At 39.9% G+C, this 6,409-nt stretch overlaps 1 protein-coding gene across 7 annotated transcripts in view; it reads left to right on the top strand.

The window, feature by feature from the left end:
- CAMK1D (calcium/calmodulin dependent protein kinase ID) overlaps positions 1-6,409 on the top strand; it is a 449,867-nt gene that overhangs the window by 322,452 nt on the left and 121,006 nt on the right. The window lies entirely within an intron of this gene.

Here is a 6,409-nt window from a genome sequence, read left to right as displayed (position 1 = left end):
GCCGCTCCGCGGCATGTGGGATCCTCCCAGACCGGGGCGCGGACCCGGTTCCCCTGCATCGGCAGGCGGACGCGCAACCACTGCGCCACCAGGGAAGCCCCAAATTCCTTTTCTTAATCTCTGTTGCTTTAGATTTAGCAACAAAGGAGTGAGCCAGGAGGTTAAAAGACAATCATTTTCTGGTTCTTGGACATATAAAAGGTAGAATCTTTTTGAGAGATTTTAGGACTATTTAACTCAAATCTGATTCCATCATTTCCTCTAAATTCTGGGCGAATCCTAGTATTTTTCCAACAGCTGCCTTGGGCTGTATTTTACATTGCCCCTAAGGTAGCTGTTTTTTTGTTTGTTTGTTTGTTTGTTTTACTGTAAATTATATTGAATTCAGTATCATTCCTGCCACACACCCCCCTTGGGTATGATTGAAATATACTGCTGTTTAAAAGGTGACATTTTCATTTTTTTAAATTGCCTATAGCTTGTTCTTTAGTTTCCAATGAACCTTCACTTCCAGTGGCTTATTCCCTGGAATTATAATCTAAAGCGATCTGCAAAAACAAAACGGAACAAAACGAAACACCTGCAAAGATTACAAAGATTTTAATTGGTTAATTAATTGTCATCATTTCCGTGGTTTTAAGTACACCCCTAAACAGACTTCAGAATTCTTCCAATCAGCTGGGCCGGGGCTGAGGAGGAGAACAGAGGGCTAGATTGCCTCTTCTGTGCCAGGTCAATTTGTTCAAGGTAGTGTGGTTTCTTAAAGTGACATCTCTGTGATAAACATCTCGAAATGTTTCTTAAATATCCACCTTCCCATGAACTCCAGGTCATTTGCTAGTATTCACTGGTATAAATTTAGGCTGTTTTATTTTTCTCCAAACACATGGTGTAATACTCACCTGCTCCTAGAAAGGAAATCTAGAGTTCTTTCCTGCTAGAGCAGATACATCTGAGGACTTAAGGGCTTATGATAGAAACGTCTTTCTCATTCATGTGATATCCAGTTGGGAGCCTGGCTGGGGCCCAGGGTTTCTCCTTCAGCTGTCACTCAGACTCCCAAGTAGGCAAAGATTCTGCCATTGCTGGAGTTGCTGTTTTATATGCAGAAGTGGCAGAAGGCTCCAAGGGTCCCACTGGCAGGCCTCAGGACAGCCTGTGTGGAAGCCACCAGGCCCACGGGCTGTGGGAGTCAAGTCCTGCGGTGCTCTTGTCTCCTGGTGACTCAAGTCACTGTGAGGAAAGGTGCCTCCATAGCACCCACCTGGAAATGACACATATTTAACTGCTTTGTCAAACAGCTGTCTTCCCTCCATTGCCCAGATACCTTGTAAGATAACTGAGTTCAATAGTGTATGTATAGCTGATTCACTTTGTTATACAGCAGAAACTAACACACCATTGTAAAGCAATTATACCCCAATAAACATGTTAAAAAAAAAGTGAAATGCTGTCAAAAAGTAAACTCTCATATTTATTCAAAGGTATAAATTCCATAGATGAATCATCCAAGGTTGGATACTTGATTCATTCTTGGTGAGCCAAAAATAGACCAGTATTGTTCTCTGACTTATTTCCTGGCTGTTTTGAAGAGAGTGTGTGTGTGTGTGTGTGTGTGTGTGTGTGTGTGTGTGTTAGTGTGTGTGTGTATAGATGTGTATGGAATGAGGGATTCAACTGCCCCTCCAATTAGTGATATTAAGGAACTCTTACTGCCCAGGTATGCCCAGAGCTGTGCTATATTCATCCTCCTTTTTATCCTTTTAAATATAATTTCAAGAAACAGCTGCATTAGGGCAAGGTTTAAAAATAGAACATTATTTATATAAAGCCCCTTGCTGTTATCAGTAAATGCTATCAATGTAGCTGATTACAGTTAGGAGTCCCCCACCGCTGCTGGAATAGAAACATGAGTTAATTATACCAATTATAGTATTATCGTAGTTTTGTATGAAACACTGAGTGAAAATGGCTAGGGACAAATGAAAAATATGGGTCCTCAGACCCTGTAACCTGCCCTTGGAGTTTTGAGTTGAGACCTTTGTCCACATAGCCAGACTTCCCAAAAGATGTCACATTTTCAAGAGTCTCTTATTTTCTTTACCTAAGGTGATAACTCAAAAAGAAGAGATATTTCCCCAGAAATGAGTCATCCAGAGTGGAAACTCAAGTGAAGTACATGTTCTCGATGATTGACAACTGACAAAATGACAGCTGGAAAACAATGGATTTTGTAAAACTTTGTGGGTAGGGGGTGGGGTAGGATGTGAAGTTTGTCAGATGATAAGCGTTGTTTGTATAATTCCTTTAAATATTTGATGGCATTCATTTTAATACATCTCCCGTGGAAGGTCTACTTTTAGTGTATATTTATAACATGAGTTAAATATCACTTATTTTTCTTCTAGTTCTAGTAAATTATTCCCTTGCAGTGGTGTTGGTAGTAATATTGGTTCTAGAAGTGTGAAATAAGACTTGGTGAAAACCGTTAGACATAATCAAAATTTAGAGGCACTGAGTATGCTGTCTCCTCTATACCATCATTTGTGATCAGTAGGGATCAGGGATAAACTAGGGCTGCTGACTTGTGCGCTGCTTAATTGGTGGTTTTTGACTATAGATTAGATTTCTTCATACTCAGGTCTTGACCCACCATCTGATCTTGAATTCAGTTTGGTGGATTGTAACTGGCTTTACAAAAAGAAGACAACAGAACAGAAAATGACAGTTACCATATGTAGGTAAGAATAAGAAAATATTGTTTTTTGCAACTTTTGTTTCATTTACATGAACATGCGTGTGTTTATAACATAGACTGGTTTAGGAAGACCAGTCTGGTCTTTGGCTGTGACTATGACTGGCCATTTCCATTTGACAGCTAACTCTGTTCAAGGTAAATGAAACCAGGAACGAAGGTCTTCGTTGTAACAAGGACTTAGGCCAGAATTCAGTTGTTTATTTCTCTTGCCAAGGGTTGAGACATACTTTCTTTTAGTCTCATCCAAACATGGTGTATGGTCTGTGCTGCTCTAAGAATAGCAATTTCTCTCTTAGCTGGAGTACCTCCAGGACGAGAATGCTTTTATTAATTGAACAGTCAGATTAACCAAAAGTAGTGTTAACTAGAAACTCCTGATTTCATCAGTAGTCAAACATCTTTATGAGATGCATTGTAATACTTCAGCATCCTTATTTAGCAGTAAGTTATATGGAAATCATTTCATCTTTATCGATTTAGGAAATTACAGCATTGTCATTCTGAAATAAAGAACCACAGTGCAGCAATGTAGATATGGACATAGAAGATGGGAAACAGCTATTTTTCATGCATTTTCTTATTTATTTTTGAATGCAAGCAATTTTTGAGCACCTACTGTGCACTGTGTTTTGGGAACCCGAAGATGATGGCCTTGCCCCTTGGTCCAGAGGCAGAAACAGATGTGTAGATACACAACAACCATTCGGGATGGTAAGTGCTAGAATAGAGAGAGGTGTGTATAAAATTATCTGGGATGTTAACAGAGGAAGGACTGACCATGTAGTTTGGGAAGACATTACCCATCACAAAATCTTGGAATTAAAATTTGACAGGCAAATAAGACTTCTCCAACTGCAGAAAGATAGAAGTTTTAGAGGGGTGGGTCGGGGACAGCCAGACTCCAGAACACAGCCTGGTATTTGTTTTCTTTAGTCAGCACTTGATGTGTTTTGAGTATCCATTGCTTCGTTCTCTTAAAAATTGTATTCAGAAAAAAAAATTGTAGTTATTCAGAGTACCAGTTAGGGGAGATCTGGTTAAGTAAGGTTTCGCTGTAGCTTTAGTGTATAAGAAAGCAGGATTATAATAACATGTTTTGTTTTAATTCTATTAACAGAGGTTTTTGGGTGGTTTTTGTTAGTTTGGTTGTTTCGGTTAGGGTAGAATTGGATCTGTATAATTCTGATTATGAGTTCTCCCGTACAAATCCAATTTGGCATCTTTTTTTAAGAATTGAAATATAGTTGATTTACAATATTGTGTTAGTTTCAGGTGTGATTCAGTTTTTTATATATATATTTTTCACATTATTTTACATTATAGGTTATTACAAGATATTGAATATAGTTCCCTGTGCTATACAGTAAATCCTCGTTGCTTATCTATTTTACATATAGTAGTTTGCATCTGTTCATTCCATACTCCTAATTTATCCCTCCCCTTCCCTCTTTGGTAACCATAAGTTTGTTTACTGTGTCTGTGAGTCTATTTCTGTTTTGTATATAGATTCATTCATATCATTTTTTAGATTCCACAGGTAAGTGATGTCATGTAATATTTGTCTTTCTTTGCCTGACTTACTTCACTTAGTATGTTATTCTCTAGGCCCATCCATGTTGCTGCAAATGGCACTATTTTATTCTTTTCTATGGCTGAGTAATATTCTGGTGTGTGTGTGTGTGTGTGTGTGTATACATATATATGATTGATTTTAAAAGATATATATATCACATCTTCTTAAACCAATCATCTGTTGATGAGCACTTGGGTTGTTTCCATGTCTTGGCTATTCTAAATAGTGCTGCAATGAACATTGAAGTGCATGTATGTTTTCAAATTGGGGTTTTCATCTTTTTGGAATATATGCCCAGGAGTGGGATTGCAGGATCATATAGTAACTCTACTTTTAGTTTTTTAAGGAACCTCCATACTGTTCTCCATAGTGGCTGTACCAATTTACATTCCTACGAACAGTGTAGGAGGGTTCCCTTTTACCCACACCCTCTCCAGCATTTATTATGTGTAGACTTTTTGATGGTGGCCATTCTGACTGATGTGAGGTGATACGTCGTTGTGGTTTTGATTTGCATTTCTCTAATAATTAATGATGTTGAGCATCCTTTCATGTGCTTCTTGGCCATCTGTATGTCTTCTTTGGAGAAATGTCTATTTAGGTCTTCTGCCCATTTTTTTGATTGGGTTGTTTGTTTTTTGTGGTGTTGAGTTATATGAACTGGTTGTATATTTTGGAAATTAAGCCCTTGTCGGTTGCGTAATTTGCAAATATTTTCTCCCATCCTGTAGGTTGTCTTTTTATTTTGTGGATGTTTCCCTTTGCTCTGCACGATTAGGCATCTTGTATCCTCTGCCCAACGAGAATTTAAAGTGTTTATTGGGACTTCCCTGGTGGTCCAGCGGTTAAGATTCTGCACTCCCAGCGCAGGCGGCCCGGGTTCGATCCCTTGTCAGGTAACTAGATCCCTCATGCCGCAACAAAGATCCCACGTGTCGCAACTAAGACCCGGCACAGCCAAATACATAAATAAAATAGTTTCTAAAAAATAAATAAAGTGTTTATTAAAAAGGGGACGAGAGATGGGTCATGGGTAGCAGAGAAAATGGCAAAGCCTTCAGAGGAAGACAGGAGGTGTTTGCTGGCATCTTACACAGCAGACCCGGGATGGGGAAGAGATGGCCAGATGCGGGAATTCCAGAACACAGAGGAGAAATGTCAATACCGTTTATTCAAAATTATGGTTTCCTGTATCTAACCTCTCATGGATTCCCTGTTCTTCGAGTCTAATGGGCACACGTAAGTGTTCTAAGGAAGAAAGGCATTTCAGAAAGCACAGGGGTTCTTGCAGACCTGCCTTCCAAGTCCAGATCTGGAGCCTCTTTGGGCCTGCTTCCTCAGCTGTAAAATCAGCCACGAAAAGACTCTCTTCAAGCCATTTCTTATGAGGATTCTTAAGGATTTGTGTCTGCTTAGCAGGTAGTCTGAGGCATAGGAGATGCTCTGTAAACCGTTTTCCTCTTCCCGCATCTCTCACCCCATATATGATCCTATGTTAGTCTTTGACTAGGAATTACAAGGTGACATGGTCACTGCAATGGCTGGGCACACATTGGAGTTAGTGTAGCCTGTTCTCTCTAAAATTCAGATTAGGTCTGTACAAGAGAGGCAATGTCCGTGTAACACAAATAGTTAAGTCCTTTTAACTGTGGTTTTAATAACCCACCCAAAGTTCCACATCTGTGCAGTCTGCATGCTGCCACCTGTGATGCAAGCTGGCAGTGCTCCCCCAGTGTGAGCCTGGAGGTTCTTCAAGTCCCAGGGCCGTGTGGATGCGTTTACACGCTCTGTTGCTGTTGTTGATACCGACATTGGGAGGTGCTGGTGGTAGGGAAGTGAGGCGTAGGACGAAGCAATTTAACTCGCTCTGGCCGTCAGAAAAGCACAGGAAGGATGAGAGATACTCTGTACGTTTACGGCCCTTCTCTTCTGCCTGATTCCCGATCCCAGTTGGATGTCAACTTAGAATAATAAAACTATGATCAAGGTAGCATAAATGCAGTCAGTTTTGTGTTAAAGACTGTCATACACTTTTTTTTTTTTTTTTTTTTTTTGCGGTACGCGGGCCTCTCACTGTT

This window comes from Physeter macrocephalus, chromosome 11 (genome assembly GCF_002837175.3).
Source record: "Physeter macrocephalus isolate SW-GA chromosome 11, ASM283717v5, whole genome shotgun sequence".
Taxonomy (NCBI): Eukaryota; Metazoa; Chordata; class Mammalia; order Artiodactyla; family Physeteridae; genus Physeter; species Physeter macrocephalus.
Note: the sequence above shows the minus strand (reverse complement) of the source record. Positions and strands in the feature narration are given on the sequence as shown.